At 40.5% G+C, this 16756-nt stretch overlaps 1 long non-coding RNA gene across 1 annotated transcript; it reads left to right on the top strand.

The window, feature by feature from the left end:
* Window positions 1–380: 380 nt before the first annotated feature.
* LOC133225711 (uncharacterized) lies at window positions 381–10686 on the top strand. Its single transcript, XR_009729247.1, has 2 exons — window positions 381–412; window positions 10526–10686. It is a non-coding gene; the product is annotated as an uncharacterized LOC133225711 (long non-coding RNA).
* Window positions 10687–16756: the final 6070 nt, after the last annotated feature.

Raw genomic sequence — 16756 nt, forward strand, 5'->3', positions numbered from 1 at the left:
GGACACACGCGCCCCTGCCCACCCGCTGCCCGCCTCCAGCCCGCTCTGACGCAGCGCTCCTTGGCCTCGCCCCTCATTCAACCGTAAACACCGCGTGCGTCCTCGCACGGCACCGCCCGGCCCTGGGTCTGGGCCCGTCCCATCGGAAGGTGCCGGTACCTGCGGCCGCGGAATCCGGCTGTCCTCTTTCTCTCCCCCTTTTTTCCCCCCTCCTGTGGGGGAAAGCGTTTGCCGCCTCTCCCGTGAAGCCGTTTGCTGCCCGAACACACCGAGAGAGAAGTAAGAGGGGACGTTTGGAGGCAAACACTTTTGTGCTCCGAGAGTAATGCTCTCTGAGCAAACTATGAGCATCCGCTTAAAAACTAGCCCCCCCCCCCCCCAAACAGCCGTAGCGAGCAGAGGCAGCGCCGCTGTTAAGTTACACGCTAAAAAGAGGCGATACAGTGACATTCACAAAAGTAAACACCTAAAACCAGGTGGGTCCGCATAGGTACAAAATGGTATCTGGTTGTTCAGGTACATGTAATTAAGGGGAGTAGAAGAATGTTTGTGCGTTCTGCTCTGACAGCCTGCGTGTACGTCAGTGTGTTTGCTTGGAGACAGCATCTCCAGACTTTTCACATCATCAGTTACATCATCACACGGGGCAGGTGTCACAGAGCTGATCCTGCATCACCTGAGTAACTTAAGAGGGGACTGTGCAGTTTTTCCATCCTGACCTTTGTCTAGAGTGTTAACCAGAAGTTAATAAATTCCTCTGCTTGGGAAGGCAAGGGGATGGGCTGACTGGAGTAAGGAGGAGGTCTGGAAGTGGAGAGATGGCAAATCACCTCTGGCTTGTGAAGGCCCCATCGAATCTGGAGCCATTCTATGCATTTGTCCAGCGCCATGCTTGAACTCGGCAGCCCCAGCCCCCCATCTGTTTTGGAGCACAGGGTGTCAGACACTGCAGTGGGGCCAGTGCAGTTTGGGAGGGCTTTGCATGGCAGTGGAGTACATATGTGCTCTGGGAAGGTGCTGAGCCCCCTAGAAAGCCACAGGGGAGCCTGCCCTGCTCAAGGCTGGAAATCGAGGTACCCCAGGCTCTCTGTGTGGCAATTCGCAACATCTGCTGGCGTGAAGGCTCTTTGGCTTTGGAAATGCTGTGTTTCTGCCAGACCCAAGCTGATCGGAAAGTCAGTGTGAATGAATTTGTGCAGTGTGAAGACTGTAGTTACCCCTGCAGGAAAATCAGGTAGAGGAATTCTTTCTTTTAAACAATACATTTATTCAGCTTTTGTTGTTTGAGTCTCTAGAGTGTATGCTCCCAAAGCTTACTTTGAAAATACAAGTGTAAAACTTCTAATGAGTGAATAAACATCAGAATTTCCTACACTGATGGTGCTCAAGAAGCTGGAGCATAAAGAAAAACCTTGAAAGACAATGTTATTGCAAGAGCAAGCAGTATTACTCAGGTGTTAATTCATAAATGTGTGTGCTAAAGCACAGCAGAGGAAAAACAGTCCTGGGGAATTCAGGCTGGGAATGGTTAATAGTGCTCAGCTGAGGGGAAGCATTAGGCAAATACTAGTTACAGAATTCCCTGTACCCAGCCACAGCTCCTGCTGGTGCCAACCATAAACAGCTTGTTCACTGGGCGTGCGCACCCCAGTTCCTCACATCACCCTACTTCTGGCTTGGACAATGGGACTAACGCTGAGTGTTGAAGTCCTGCTAGCAGCCCCTGAGGGGCCCCTCCACCCCCTGACACAAGGGTGCTAGACACACGTATGCTTTGCAACAAGTCTTGGCTATACTCTGTGTATATTCTTTCAGAATGGTTTGGGTTGGAAAAGACCTTACAGATCACCAAGTTCCAACACCCCTTCATGGACAGAGACTTTCCACTAGACCAGGTTGCTCAAAACCCCATCCAGTCTGGCCTTAAACACTACCAGGGATGGGGCAGCCACAGCTGTTCTGGGCAATGTATTCCAGTGCCTCACCACTCTCACAGTGAAGAATTTCTTCCCAATATCTAATCCAAATCTACCCTTTTTCAGTTTCCTGTAGTTTCCTGTCACTACATGTTGCATGGCACTAATCTGTTTCCCACAAAAGCTGGTGAGAGAACAAGTGGTCAGCAAGGGATTCTGGTACTGTTGCTCAGTACACTGCTGGTATTTGCCTGGGTGCGTGAAGTGGGAGCCTGTATGGGGCTGAATGTGTGGTTCCCAAACATGCTGACTGATAGCTGGCATGATACATTTTAGGCTGGCTGTTACCCAGGTTTTGAGAAACCGTGAGTCAGATTTGAATCCAGAATGACTCTGTTGCTAAAACCTTTGTTCTAAAAATGCGATTTTAGATACATTTTATACTCTCTGTAGAGCATGTCTAGACTTTAAATAAAACCTTATGGAAGAGAGCAGCATTACCGGATTTCATGAGATAACAGATTTTTAAAAATTACCCTACAGAGATAAGCCTTTTTCTTGTCAAATGCTTTGTTTTATGAGAACTTCATTGTGTTTGAGCACAGTTGTGTGGAACTGAGTCTAGTTGCTTAAAAGATTACTTTTTTCTCCCTGTGATATACTGCCAAGTTGAGCTCCGCAGAGGTTCACACGTTTGAGCTCTGCAAATGAAGTATGAGGAACCAGCTGTCAGGGATTCATTCTCTGTGAGGGATCCCCAGTTTTGGAAAGCTCTACCCACCATCATCCACCAGAACCTGGATTTGTTTACAGAGGCAAAGTCTGTCATTTTTTTCTTTCTTGTTAAAACTGTTGGAGGGCTTGGTTTGAGTAGGTATGTTTATGGATGGTCCTTCTACTCATGCCTGACTTTTAAATTCCTCATCTGAGATCCATGGCAGGCACTTGTATTTTCAAAAATAAATGTAATTGACTGCCACAGTTCTGGTAATGCATGAATTTAGGGTTGGTTGTTGTGGGGGTCTTTTTATTCACACTGAACAAAGATGTTGTGGTGGCTATTGCATCAATTGATTCAGTTTTTGCCATTTTGCAAAATTTTACAGTATTGCCTGGGACTCTCCAACCTTCCTTATTTTCTCTCAGTTCCTTCTTTCCTCCCTTCCTTTCTTTCCTTTAATCAAAAAACACAAGCTTACATGAAACTTCAGCAAAAGAAAGTACTAGGCTATGCAGCATATAAGCAAATTATTATGCACAATCCCTGAAGCAGTTCTATAGTGAATTTAAATACTGATTGGATACTTTTAGCAATACAGCAGAGCTAAAGCAGGATAAACTGTCTTTATCAGCTGTGTACATGTATCTATATATATATATATCTTTGTGTGTGTGTGTATACACATATAAAAGGAGGACTCAATTTCCCAAGGCTGTAGTTCTTGAGACTTCATGAAAATTACTTCTACTAAAAAAATGGATATTTTTAGGATGAGTAATTAACATCCATTCTTCTGGGCTCATGCTGATGGCCTCTGAGGAAATTTGAACTCTTATTTTCCTGTGTATAGCAGTAAGTAACTGGCAGCATGATACTGGGTCAATGGGTGTAATTAATTAGGGGGGCTTGTTTTTTTTTACCTCGTTACTGGTTTTTTTCCAAAGTATTTAGAATTTTCATTTTCTGTTTTGCCTACCGTTGCAGAAGTGTGCTGAGCACTTTTATGAGTTGTCTTTAACCAAATGTTTATATTTATCTTGAAAATGAAATAAAAATTCAAGTTCTCATGTTTTCTCCTCAACTCTTGTAATTCTCATTATTCTGTACGCTACATGTATGTCATCTTACATTCTCCAGAATACATTCAGTGTACGCCACTTACACTCTGGATTTGGTTCTGCTTTCAGAAGTTATAAACTGTCCATGCTGGATTGACAGTTTTCACAAAAAAATTTCTATAACCTTCTGTGACAAAAGCTTGTAGCAGTAGTATAACAGTCATAACAGTTTCCTGGGACTGCCCAATGAGAACAGAACTCTTAAAGCTTCTCCTTCACCTACAATTCTGAATTTAAGTGGATGCATAGGCATTTTGGTGGTAAAGAAGATGTACTCATATGACTCACCTAGGAAAAGTGTCCTAGCATCTGAATTATAGCCTATAAAAGAAAGTATCCTTGACAGTACTTGAATAGTTCCTGCAGCTAGAAGGAAACTATAGTTATCTGCTTGGGTCTCTGTTCATCTTGTGAGGTGAAAGAGTCATGTACGTTCTACAGAAAGGGCAGGTTAGAAAAAAGCATGCACTAGAATAGTTTCTTATGAACATCCTAATTAAATCAGGATGATGTGCTTAGTTTAACTGTTACAGTATTGATTTTGAAAACAATCAGTGCCATTATTTTTATCTAGCACTATGGAAAAAACCTTCAAAATATAGCTTTGTATCTTGAAATATCTCCAGGAACTCCAATAAATGGCTTTTGCATATGTGTTCATTAGAAAGCTTTGAGCCAACACATTCAATTGACACAATTCACTGGAATTGCAAGATAGATATATTAATGTATATGAGTTTCTTCAAGCAGAGAGAGCATTACCTAAATGAATCAAACATTTTGGACTACATACGTGCTTACTAACCATGTCTGGGCTAAGGACAGAAAATGCTTTTCTAAAATTTATGGATCTTTCCAAACAGATCTTATGTCTAACATCATCTAATGCTTCTGTGTACCTCTAACACTGTTGGTTTGGGTTTGGGTTTTTTTTTATTTTCTCCCTGCCTCACTTTTTTTTAGTATCTTTCTCTTTTTTCCTATCACATCTCTTCTTCCTAAAATACCACCGTGCTCTGTGTTTAGCCTTTGGCTTTGTAGACAGACTCAGGACCATGTTTCTGTTCCTGATCTTGCTGAATCCCATTTGTCATTGAGGGCTAGATGCACAAGCAGCTTAATCTTAAAACCACACCCAAACAACATATCAGCATTAACCTGGAATGAAACGCCTCAATGAACAGCCTGGATGCAATGCAGTTATTCTGAGGAAGCTGAAGTTATTTACCACTGCCAGCAGCAGTACAGGCATGAGACCGTTCCAAACTACATCAGCATTTTTAGACTCTCCCAAAGAAAGAATCCTTCATTACTGCATTACTTTTATTAATATGCCTTTGAAGTTATTTTTATAGTAATAGCTGGCCACAGGATTACCTGACAACACAGCAAGAGTAGTTCTGCTGAAGGGCAAATATATTTTATAGTTATTATTGTTTTCATTAACTATGAAGAATGACACACAAAATAGAATATTTTGTAAAATAAAGACTTAGCAGCTATGTTTTCAAACATATTGTAAGTAATTCTCTGATGTGCAAATTGCTATCTTTTCCTTCTTAGCTTCAGGCTTGAAAAGCAGTTGAACATTTGTTAAAACAATTGTCTATCCTTATTACAGGATTATCAAATTATGCTTTTATAATTTTGTACTAGAGGACTGTTTTTTTTCAATGTTAATAATTTAAAAGGATTTCAGAAAATAATCAAATTAAGTAATTAAACTGATAAGGCAGTGGGGATACATAAACTATTCAAATTAGCTATTTTTTAATTATGCTTCTCTGCTTCTTAAAGCCAGATTTCAGGATGATTTTGAAGTCTTCCTTATGCTTGTCTCTGTAATTCAACAAACCCCACTGTTGTCAGCAGAGGTTACCATTATGTGCTTGGTGGCTCTGTTGAGACTTAAAACTTCTGCAAGGAGTTGCTGTAACAAATCATGCTGCTTTTGTGAGCCAAGCATGGACTGCAGCATGGTCTCATGGAAAGGGCACTGCAGTGGGGGCTTGGGGTCGCCCTTTCTAGCCTCAGCTCTTTGACTGTCCAGCCGTATGACCTTGGATGAGATACTCCTATATCTCTGTTTCCCCTTTTACCCTTTCCTGTCTCAGTTATTTGGACTACAAGCTGTGTGTGACAGGGAGTGTTTGCAGCTGCAGCACTGCATGGGCCAGTGAATCCCCAGTCTTGGCTGATCCTTGAGTATTTGCCATATCATGGGCAAAACAGTCCTTTCCACAGCCAGCATATCATGAGAAATTAGCTAATCAATAGCACATTTTATAGTTAAAGGTAAATTACGTGTGTTCAGATACTTCTCCTTAATTTTACTTTGCTTGACTAGTAAACACACAGCATTCACAGGAATTTCTCTGCTGGGCTGTAACCATTACTGAATAGCATGTGTGTGCTGAGGGTTTTATATGTATATGCTAACACCAGGAACTTAAACCACTTTCACCTTCACATTCTCTTTGTGTAAGAAGACAGGAATATAAACTTTTTTCCTTGTTCAGATAATGTGTTCAGAATTCCAGTGGGATTTTTCTTAGTGTATCAAAGCAAATATTTGGTAGGACATGTATGGCAATTCTACCAAAGAAAGAAAAGCCATGATAAAATCTGATTCCTGTCCACAAATTTAGTTTTATTACTGACACAAGTAGTAATGTCTGCTTATACTCAGTAAGTCATTCTGCAGAGTAAGATGATGCCAATTTCATACCATCACAGGCCAAAATAAAGGTTAATTTTATGGCTTTGACTAATTTGCAACCCACTGTGTTTTCCAGCCTCTGAGGCTACCTTCACTGTAGAGTTATCATGCTGAGCACATCTTCACAGTTGGATGAAAAAAGGAGGCTGAATTGTGATTCTGCAAAATTAAAATAGTGGTATATTGATTATTCTGTATGTTGTATTGATTATTCTATAGATAGTTTGGCTTCAATGGGGATTGAGAAGCATCAGGAATGGGAACAGGCAGCAAACTGAGTTGATACAATTTAACAGTTTACTTGCTGCATTACACATCTAATATGACACAACACAGTGTCAGGTGGCATGTCTGAAGGGCTGCTAAGGTGCAGCGATTAACAGAATCAGTTACATGACTTCCTTGAAAGGTATTTTAACTATTTTGCTGTGGGGTGTTTGTTTGCCTCGAGCATTCTTTGAGCCCCCCTAGTTAAGCTAAAGGCTGTTTCTTAAAACGGCACTGCACACATTGAAAAAAGTGTTGCTAAATGGCATGTATTTTGCCCTAGGAATGACTGTATACTGCTGAAACCAGCCATATATTCGTACACATGCCAGTAAAAAGTCTGCATACAACATCATGTCTTTTTGCATGTAGCACTCAGCAGCCTTGAAAAAACTGTTCCTAGAAATCTTTTCCCATATTCTCTTATCTAACATGTCTTGTTTTAAAACAGGCCAAAAATAATAATATTAAAAAGTGCAAGCCAGCCAGGGCAGTTGACAGACTGCATGAGAAAACTGTTTGTAAAGAAAAGTTCAGATAGGAATTTGATAAATATAGGTGAGAAATGGTTTGCACTCTCTCTACAAAAGTTGGGGGTTAGTAGTCATTTTAGAAGCAGCATTAGTATGTTTTGCCTAACAATAAGGCTAGTTGCTTGGTGTGCAGATTAAGTGCTGGGTGGAGTGAGAAAAAGAAAAAGAGATGTTGAAACAATCCCCGGAGTAATGAAAGGGCATCATAAATCTCTTATTGTAGTGAAGCATAACTGGGGAAAAAACCGTAACATTTGAAGATACTGTCTGGACAGAAAAGAAAAAATCCTTAGGCTGTCAGAGTAGAATCTGAGACTGCCAGCAAAGACAAGGCTGTGGCGAAAGCCCTGCAGTTTGTGCTGTGGATCTGGTATTGCTTATCAGCAACATAAGAAAGAAATCTCAGAAATGCGAAGTGTCGTGTTTAAGCCCAGTCGGCAACTCAGCCACACAGCCCTTTGTCTCACTGCCCCCACCTTTCCTCCTGCCAGTTTCCAGAGGGATGGGGAAGAGAATCAAAAGAATGTAACTCCCATGGGTTGAGATAAGAACAGTCCAGTAACTAAGGTATAACACAAATCACTGCTGCTACCACCAATAATAGTAATGATAAGGAAAATAACAAGGGAAGAGAATACAACCGCTCACCACCCACCAACTGATACCCAGTCCGACCCCAGCAGTGATCTAACCCTTCCGGGTAACTGCCCCCAGTTTATATAGTGGGCGTGACGTGCTGTGGTGTGGAATGCCTCTTTGGTTAGTTTGGGTCAGGTGTCCTGTCTCTGCTTCATCGCTGCTTCACCTCCTCCCTGGCAGAGCATGAGACTCAGAAAGTCCTTGGTCAGACGAAACATTACTGAGCAGTAACTAAAAACATTGGTGTTATCAGCGCTGCTTCCAGGCTGAAAGTCAAAACCACAGCACTGCACCAGCTACTAAGAGGGAGAAAAATGACTGCCACTGCTGAGCCCAGGACACCAAGTTATCACAAGAGCCTTCAGAAGGAGGCACTCATGTGCTGTGTCTGCTGGGAAGCCAACAGCTGTGATGGCTACACGACTCTCTGTTCATGAGGACAAAAAGCAAGTCTAAATCACTCAGTGTAACACCAGAGTAAAAAGCATTGGCATGACTTTAGGTCTCAGATAAATTTGAATTATACTCATGGAGAAAATGATCACCGTCATACTCTGCAGTGCCACTTTTACACAACAGTGTCAAATTTTAGAAAAATTACTAAATAAAATTTCATTAAAGATTGCTCTTTATTTTAATTAGATCAGGAGGTATCTGACTACTTGTGATTGCTTGACTTAGTATGACCTCACCAGCTACTTGAAGTGATCTGTTCTGCTTATACATGGGATTTTAAAAATAAAGAGAGCAACTGTGAGAGATCAACAAATAATTTCAATCACAAATTTTTATTATTATCACCTATGAACTTTTTGCATGTGAAAGGGTCTAATACTAGCAGACTATTGTTTAAGCAGCTCATATGTGAAATGGCTGTAGGCTTTCTTTATGCTGCCAATACTACTGAAGTACATTTATTGAATACTTACAGTTTTCCAATGGAAACATTTGTCTGTGGTTCCTTCAGGACAGAACTATAAGATGCATGGTAAATTTTTGTAAGCTAAGGATTGATCTGAACACAGCACTAACAGCATGATTTTAAATCAGTGAAATTAAATTGATGAAATTCAGAGCCAGCGAAGGTAAACTGATATAACTTGCATCAATGCCAATGAAACAATGCCCAGAACAAGAAGGTTTTAAATAAATCATTTATCAGTTATGTTAACCTCATGTACTTCTAGATATTGTGTTCCCAGCTTCCTTAGTCATATCAACATGACAAGAAATAGGTCTAAAATTTCTAAAATTGACTAAGTATGCATGTATTTAAAAATGGGTGAAGGGTTTATCTTAACGGTGAATGATATTCTTGTTTTAAAACACATCACATTGCAACAGAAGTAAGCACACATGTAAAATACATGAAAAACTGGTAACGGAGTTTAAAAAGTATCTATCAGTAGAAAAGGTGATCAGGTGGTGCTATTTCCAATAGAGTTCAGTAGGGATTAATGTGAGTCCTGGCATTGCTCAATAATTTCATGAGCAGGGTGGAAATAAAAAGGGTGACTAAAAGCCAGTGAGTAACTAGCAAATCATAGAATTAACTAGGTTGGGAAAGACCTTTAAGATCTTCGAGTCCGACCTTTCCTCCGGGACCGCCAAGTCCTTCACATGCTTAGGCATGGCTCTGCTGAAGGAGGCTGAGCTTTTTCTGTGACTGTGTTAGGCATGAATTAGGGTCCCAGCTCTGCTGGAGTACTGAGATACACAGAAGTGTTATCAGGAAGAATCACAGCAATTCCTGCAAACAGAGCGTGAAGGAACATGATGTGCTTCTTCCAGGTTAAAGCTTTGCTTGCAGTGCAATTTTTTTGCTGGGGATGCAGTCCCTAGTGTGGATGTAGATACATTGGATCTTTTTATACTGGAGCAGGCTTTTCACTTTCTTGTTTAGAAAGCTTAAGCCTTTGAACTGGCAAAACTGCGTTCATGTGAATGGGGTTACAGCACATAAAGGATTCCAGCACAGCTGTTGCCTTGCTTTCATTTAGGCAAGGTCCATGATTCTTAGGCTGCTAAAAATGGATGTCTTGAACTTTGAGTTCAGAAAGGGAAAAAATGCCCTAGGCACAGTGTCATACCATTTTAACTCTGCTTGGTTGTGTGGGACCATGAGAAGTAATACTGAAGGTAGACTATCTAGGCTATTATTCAGCATTTAAGTACATGACAGCAGAGAGACCACAGCTAAGAATATGCCAATACAGTTCCCATGATTTTAAACACCTGTTTTCCCATGTTTCTTTCTTCGGGGTGGAGATATGCACAGAAACATTTGAAAACTTGGGGAGGTGATTTTTTACTTTCACATTTGTGGATGGTAATAAAATTTCAGCTTGTGGGCTTCTAGGTACATTTTGAAATCTTTGTGCCCTGCATTAAGCATAGATTACAAATTGAAAGTGAAGAATGATAAAGCTTATTTTTTTATATATATTTCTTATGATTAATATTAAAAGTGTGTGTGACAGAAAAGGATTACAGACCAATAGCACCACTTCCCCTGTAATCTCTATCCTTTTCCTGACTAAGTGCTATCTGCTAATACAAATCCCCAAGATCCTGACCTCTCTTTTTTTTGCTTTCCTTCCCCATAAGCACAGTGGAGGAAATGATTCCTGTCACGTAGCCAAAGGGGGCATATTTACATGGCCCCACATGATGTGATGAGGAAATCCTGTTGCAGAGAATTCAGGAGAAAAACAAGTAGCTTGCCTGCTCTGCCCCTGTATTTTGGAAGTCCTGCCTCCACTCCTGCACAGGTTTGCTTCCTGAATCACCACTTCTGTGACTTTATCAGTACAGATCTCTTTGTTTCTCAATTTTATTTCTCCATTTTTAAACATGGAGGTTTCCAGGACATTATTCTCCTTGCTGATATATTGCCATATATTAAGTGATTGTGGCATTGTCTGCTACAGATTTTTGATTTGCAGATTTTCCTTGTAGTACTCACATTTTTTTGTTCCTCCACTGATCATCTTTAAGCTCTGCACCAACATAAGGAACCACTGTAAGTGTTTTAATTCTGTTCTTTTCTGGGCTGGGGGAAAAAGCCTCCACTGCAGATAGGAGGGTCAAATCCTAAAGCATTCAAATAGCTTTGGTTGTAGTCTAGAGGAAACCAAACACAGAAGGGTTTAACATTTGCTTTACAGTGAATTTAGAACATATATAGTATTATGGTTCATATCTATAAACAATATATGAAAACTCAGTGTAAGAGTCAAGTCAATACCTACAGGGCTGAAAATGCTTTCCTGCTAGCTCTGAGATCTGTAATCAAAATCCCTGGTGAAACACATCAGTTGACTAGCAAGGAAACCTTTAATAAATTTAGGACTCTGTAAAATCAACATGCAGCTTATGCTGAAAAGCAATTTTATTAAATGCATGTGATAGTGAAAGCTACAGAGCAGTTGTTAAGAAAGCACAATACATGTGAGTGTCCGTGCGGTTTCAAACCAGGAATACGCTCCTTCAAGGGCTAATGGCTCCTTCAGCTGGCAGCCAGGTCATATGCGTTTAGAGCTGGATCTGATCAGAAACCACAAGATTAAGAACAAAAGCAGTTTTCTGTTGTAGCATTAGTTTTGATCCAAAATGCTGTATGTTAAGAGCTTTAAGCTTTGGGAGCATTTAGGTTTAGATCCCACTTCATGCCTCAGAACCATTGTTACTGTTGTACAATGGACCATAGACTATTTTAAAGTATCTCTGACTTCAGAGAGGAGTTTATCTGAACAGCAGGATTTTACGGTTTATTCCAAACCCATAATTCCACATATATCATTCCATCTGTATCTCCCATTTGTACAGTCTTTCGGAAGGACATAGAAGGGACACAGCAGGCATTCAGTGATTAAGTAAAGTTTACTCAGATCAAATGATGGTGCTGTGTTCTGCCTTTTGCCAGTCCCAGGATATGGAGAGACAGATCCAGTTTCCCAGTCTGGCATTTCCAACATGGCAGTAATTTAGAAGCACCAGTCAAAGAGATTGTGCAATTATTACTTGCTCAATTTTTCAGTGTTTTTCCTCTTTCCAGAAATACTTGAATTTATCTAATTTCATAAACATTTTTGACTTGCTTAAAGATATTTGGGCTGAAACTCTAATAACTTTTTCTTAAGGTAAGAGCTACTAGAAAAATACTGTTGGGAACAACCAAGTCAGATTTCCAGTGTAAAAGTGTACAACCGTGTGGAATAGAATACTGTAGAATAGGATGTTTCAGGGGGGAAAAAAGCAAATTTACTCCATAAAAGTAATAAAACCATTTAAAATTTCAGATTAGGAAGAGCCAAAGATACTAATGACCTCTTATTCTGTAGTGAAGCTGTTTCCCCCTCTCTTCAGAGTGCATTGTGAAAACAAGGTAGAAGTGGAATACCAGGGCAAAGGCAAGAAATATTGAATGTATAAATATTCTTTTTTCTTTTTTTGTTGAAAAAATACCCAAAACCTAAATGCTGAATAAATTTAAAATTCCTGTGGCAAATTTTTTGTTTTACTAACAGATCTCTGTATCTCAGAATGTGCATAAAGCTTAGAGATAAGGAGACAAAGAGGACAAGAGCTACAGTACTAGCCCTGCCTTAACATTTTAAATGAAAAAAAAAAGCACCAGAAACTCCAGTATAATTATGGAGAGTCAAGTTATCAAAGATTGTAAGATTAGGGTTTTTTATACTCACATTTTACTTTCAACAAGGAAATGGTGAACACCCTGAAAATATCTGACATGAATAAGAAGCCGACACTATGAAAAGGTTGTCTTGCTGCTCATGAATACAGGACCTTGACTGTTGTGTCTGGAATTCGGGGTGTTTTCTACCCACTGCTGGGACACAGGACCAGGACTCTGTGGCTGCCCCAGTCTGGGCATCACCTACGTGGCCACCTTCCCCATACATAGCCCTCAACTCACTCAACAGTGCTGGGAGACATTACCATCTGTGCTGACTCTGTTCTGGTGAATGGGATGCTGCAGGATACAACACTTAGACACAGGGTGACGAGAGCCGACAGCATGTGCTGTGGGTGTTTTAAAGCTACATAGGTTTTCTTGTGTGGATTTGCTCAGTCAAACTGGTTGTATACCCTAACTGTATGAAAAATGTGATTTCTGCGAGTTTGACTGATACTTTATGAGGCCATCAATTTTTTTAAGAGGGTTTTATTAAGTCTTGATGTGGGCAAATATAGTTATTAGATAACTTCTACCTAGTCTTAAGAAGAAAATAAAACCTACAAATAAAGTAGTAAAAATGGGCAATAATAAAAACCCTGAGGGATTTTGTGTGTGTAAGGTGAAGACTTAGGTTCAGTTTTGACTGACAGAAAGAGAGGGAACTAGAGATCTCTAACATGAATCATTGTCCCTTGCTCATCATAAAGTTTAATTTTCAAGTAGTTTAGCAATAGTAAAGACCCTTAAGGATTTTGTGTGTGTGAGGTGAAGATTTAGGTTCTGTTTTGTCTGACAGAAAGAGAGGGAACTGTAGATCTCTAACATTCATGTTAGAGAATTATATTAACATGTATAGAGAATTAAGTTTTAACTTGTATAGAAAATTACATGTTAACATTGTCCCTTACTCATCATACAGTTTAATTTTCAAGTAATTTAGCCTCAGGTTACCAGAAATAATTTCTGGTTCCACCACTTTAGATAATGTTGATGAGACTGATGTAGATCTAAGGGGTCATTCAAAAATTCTTATTCACAATATTATGTGCTTACCTTTAATCACATATTACTTCTCATTGAAGCTAATGGGGTTTTAAAAAACGTTCTTTCAGTCCTTTTTCTTTCAATGGATCTTTCACATTTTCTTCAGCTGTGAATTTCCCATAACGTTTTCTTAACTGGGGCCCTTCCCATCTTCCTGCTTTGCAAGATCAGCCTCTAGGTCATTCCCCTGTGGCAAGCACCGGCTTCCCACGTACGGAGGGCGGGGAGGGGATGGCGCCGAGAGAGACAGGATCTAAATGGGGTTAGGGTGAAACTCTACCAACTCCCTTTACTCTGTAATGGCAAAGACTAAGCACCACAGGGAATAGTGTGTGCCCATATGTGAGATGGTCTGGAGTCTATTGGTAAATGCATTTCTAAATCGCCGCTCACATGGCACAGGCAGCAAGCACTACACCTTGCTTTTCTTGCTGCAGGTATAAGTAAAGGGGAGATTATCTGTTGGTTTTGTGGTGGTGTGTTGTTTTTGTGTTTTTTGTAGTTGTTTTTTTTTCCCTACAGATTTGCACAGAGTGGGATAGTTTCCATTATTATTTTTCCGCTCTTAGTGTATTTTTAGGAAGATGCATCAGTTCAGATATGATTGATAGATGATTTTCAGTCATTTGTCCTCGGCATCCCCTTGGCCTTGGTGTTTTCTGCTTTGTAGGGGATTTTCTATTTCATTTTCCATTCAGCAAAATGTCCCCAAAAGCACACAAAAGAGTAAAATTTTAATATTTCAATTTAGAAGATTTTTTTAAAGAATGATGATTCTTGCCTACTATTTTATTTAAAGGAGAAGCTCTATTCAGGGACAAATTAAAAAACACATTTGGTATAACCGGTCAAATGACATTCCAGGAACTTTCACGTCACTGGGGGTCCCTAGTGGCTGAAACTTCAAAACGTTTGGCTTCTCTGTTTATTTAGTGACATAAAATGTGGAAGGCTTTTGCCAGATCATTTGGAAGAGACTTAGTGGTGAGTAATCTGAGTTTTCTGCCAGGTTTTCCATTCCTTGTGAAATTCAGTGGTACTGCTGTACCTAAACTCATGTGTGGTGTATTTACAGCCACAGAATATAAGAATAAATGTCTGTAGTAAAAATATCTGAATATGTTTTGAATATAAGGCCAAGATGGAGAGCCATGGGGTAGTCAAGTAGAAACATGGGTAAATGGACTTTATCTACTTCAGTGTAGAGCAGTGAAGAAGCTACTTTTTTTCTTGCTACCTATAGAACAGGCATGTTTACCTAAGTTTTTATTTACCAAACAACTAATGTTTTGTTATTTTATGGTTTGGTTTTGATTTAGTTTGGGGTATTTTTTTTTTTAATATCACTACGTCACTGGAAGGAAAGAACATAGTTAAATTTTATTTTTCTTTGCTAGCAGGTAGAAATGACCTAATTTGGTTCTTTCAATCTAGAAAGGAAGAAACATAGTGCTAACAATTCTTAATTGTTATATTGCTTAAGCATTGGAAAGAAACATAGCTATAGCTTATCTTAACTTACGAAAATAGTCTGAGAGTTAGAGTTATGCCCTGTTTAACTTTATAACCATCATACAGAGATCAGTCTGAGTCTAGGTACATTGCCTAAAATGATTTCACTAAGTGATGCTGTTATTTTATTTAGAAATGGAAAGAAAATGGGTTTGTAATTCAGAGCTTTGTCAAGACTTTTAATGTAATAGCTCTCAAGAAATCTCAAATTGCTTTATGAGTCTAGACAAACACCACTGTGCATGTCCTATGTCTATCGGGACACAAGTATCTGTGTCTGTCGCAGTCTTTATGCTGCGTTAAAATGTCTAGCTGGACTCAGAGTGCTTTTGTATCTACCAGATATTCCTCTTAACCCTGCTCCACAAAATTCCTATTTAGCACAGAGAAACACAGTGAACGTGCCACCCACAGAACTGGCTCTGCTTGACCTCTGCCAGTACCAGTATTTCTTTGGCACTGGTAGAAGAAACTTGGGATTTTGTGGTGTTTTTGCTTCCTCAGGAGTTTTCCTCAGGACCTGTCTGTATTTCCGTGTGGTGGGTGCTTGCTTTGCAGACCTAGCTGTTCCCCTGAAAGCCCAAGGCCCAGAGACCTGTGAGGTTCCTCCTTTATTTTCCAGGGGAACCCACCTGGTTCCACTTTGAACAGTATACTCAGTCCTGGGCCAGCCAGAGATGACCAGTGCCCCTAACACGGCTGTGAACACCTCCTTTGGGTTTACGTGCAGGGTAAGTGTTCAATGGCTATAGCTCTGAGTGTGAGTCCTCTCCTCAGGGTAGCAAGTCAGGAGATCTGCATGCTATTCCTGGAGAGACAAAACTTGTTGTTATTCAGTTCCCAAAATTACTTTGTTCTTTTCTCCCACAGAGGCTGAGGTGAAAAAGGTGTCCCTGATACTGCAGAGAGGAGCTTCCCTGCAGGCTTCATGCCCTCAGGGTGGTGCAGAAATCACACCAGCTGCTTTGACAAAAGAGTTGCTGAGGAACTCTGGAATAGCCTGAAGTGGATCATTTAACAAGAAAATAGAGCAGGATTTAGGTTTAACATCTTTAAAAGTTTGGCCTTCTGTAGAAGCCTCCCTTGATTGCAGGCACAGCCATGCTCCTCTGCTCCAGCCCCCAGGAGGCATGGTGAGCTCTGCCCAGGCATCCACTCCCTTAGCTGCCTCCTGCAACACCACAGGGTCCCTGGGAAAACCAGGACCCGTCACCCCTCCTTGGAGGGCCTCCCAGGCCCACCCTGTCTTCTCTTCTGGTCCAATAGGAGTTTTAAAACCTCAGCTATATGGAGAGTTTAGATGGATACCATCCTTAAGGCATCCCGGGGCAAGGGCTCTGCTTTCTGTTTCAGCAGCGCATATGGAACCAAGAAACAAATACTGGTCCAAAACCTGCTCCCCTGCAATCCTTATATTCTCTGTATAACTTCTGTATGTCCTTGCTCTCCAGAACAAGACTGGTTGCCTGAGAGGACTTTCTCACTCCCAGGAATGCCAGTGTAATTGTTGTGCCCAGGAGAAGATTTTATCATGACTAGGATCCTTGACAACGGCTGGCAGAGGATGTGGAGGATAGTGAGGATG

The sequence above is a fragment of the Neopsephotus bourkii genome, unplaced genomic scaffold (genome assembly GCF_033783945.1).
Source record: "Neopsephotus bourkii isolate Nb327-2 ecotype Australia unplaced genomic scaffold, CSIRO-AGI_Nbou_v1 NB_1765, whole genome shotgun sequence".
Lineage (NCBI taxonomy): Eukaryota > Metazoa > Chordata > Aves > Psittaciformes > Psittacidae > Neopsephotus > Neopsephotus bourkii.